Genomic DNA, 1,705 nt, shown 5'->3' on the forward strand with positions numbered 1-1,705 from the left:
ATAACTAGAATGCCAAAGAAGAGTGTTTTCAGAATATTCCCAGACTAGGTTAAGAGTTCTAAGCAATCAGGTACTCTGTAAAGAAAAATGTACCAACAATCAGGAAATCTAGCTTTCAAGATCTAGTTTCTTGCTGATTAGTTTTATAAATTTTGTAAGTAAATTAAATTTTACATATTTGGTACTCCATTTATATAATGGGAATAAGAGCATACCTGTATTTTTATTTTATTTTTATTCACTTATTTATTTATTTTTTCTTTTTAATACAGTATTTATTTGTCTTCCCTCTGTCAAACCCTGAGCCAACCATTTTCCTCAGGCTGCCTGGGGAGGTATAGGAAAAGGAATATACAGGGCAGATGAGACATAGGAGAAAGACTTATGGGAAGTGGGGACGGCTCCTTCACATGGCGAAGAGGATGAGAAAGGCCACCATCAGGCGAAAGAGCCCCATAGCCTCCAAGAGGGCAAAGCCCAGAATGGCATAGGAGAAGAGCCGTCGTTTCAGAGAGGGATTCCTGGCATAACCAATGATGAGGCTCCCAAACACAGTCCCAATTCCAGCCCCAGAGCCAGCCACCCCTACCATGGCAGCCCCAGCCCCAATGAACTTGGCTGCTGTATTGATGTCCCTTGAAATGGTGCCGGTTTGGAAGCTGCGGCTAGGAATAAGTGAGGTCAGGGGACGTGGGGCTGCCAAGATGCTGAGGCCCTTATAAGGTGCCTCATCTGTCAGTGTCTCGGGTAGTTTTAGCACCACTGCAGACAGTGATCGGCTCAACAGCTGAGAGGTGCTCCTGACCAAGAACGGGGTGGAGACGAACTTTGCATGGGCGTACATTTTCAGGGGATGAGGGGCTGTGGCAGGAGAGCTGCTCCCAGGGCCGAGAAGACAGAGAGGGCGGGGGGAGCGTTGAGGGGGCCGTACCTGTATTTTTAAATCTCTATATAATTTTAAAGTACCAGAAAAGGCATGCTTGCAATTAATGTCAATAATTTTTGAAAAAGATTCGTAACTTTTATATATATATAAAACATATATATATGAAGTATATTATAAATTTTTGTAAATATATATGTGTGTGTATATATATATATATATTTACAAAAATTTAAAATATATTTATATTACAGTTTTAAAATGTGAAACTTATTTCCCTGAAAGCAAGGAGCTAAACAATGGTCATCATTTGGGGTCCTTTCTAGTTTTAAATTTTATAATTTTTGAAGCAAACTAAAGCAGGTTCAGTTGTTACAGGGAAGAAAAAAGAGAAGCATTGTTCGACAATATAGTGAGGATGGGATGAAGGGATTCTTCTTTCCAGGAAAGGTATGTTGGTTATCCATCAGCTTTACTCTCTTTTGTTCTCTATGCCAAAATCTGAAGGCCAAATTTCTGTAATAACTTACATGTCAATATCCTGGGTGCATCGAAGTGGGTTGTCTATCATTAACATCTTGAAGAATCACTGTGAGTGTTCCTGTTGTAGAATGCCCTGTCCATTGTCATAAGATATAAAATACAGTACCCAAGAATGTGGGGTGGCTGCATCTTCATAATCCAAAAGATAGGCATTTGTGACCTCTCCTGTCTCTAAAAGACAGATGCAATTTTGTTCAACATTCACAAGATGAATATGTTAAGAATAAAAATAATGATATGGATAAAATAGTTCTGGGGATAAAGGACAAATCACAGTTG

At 39.5% G+C, this 1,705-nt stretch overlaps 1 pseudogene; it reads right to left on the minus strand.

Moving 5' to 3' along the window:
- Positions 1-406: 406 nt before the first annotated feature.
- On the minus strand, positions 407-897 carry LOC111155337 (annotated as a pseudogene).
- Positions 898-1,705: the final 808 nt, after the last annotated feature.

Source organism: Enhydra lutris, unplaced genomic scaffold (genome assembly GCF_002288905.1).
Source record: "Enhydra lutris kenyoni isolate GAN:26980312 unplaced genomic scaffold, ASM228890v2 scaffoldscaffold40, whole genome shotgun sequence".
NCBI classification, from domain to species: Eukaryota; Metazoa; Chordata; class Mammalia; order Carnivora; family Mustelidae; genus Enhydra; species Enhydra lutris.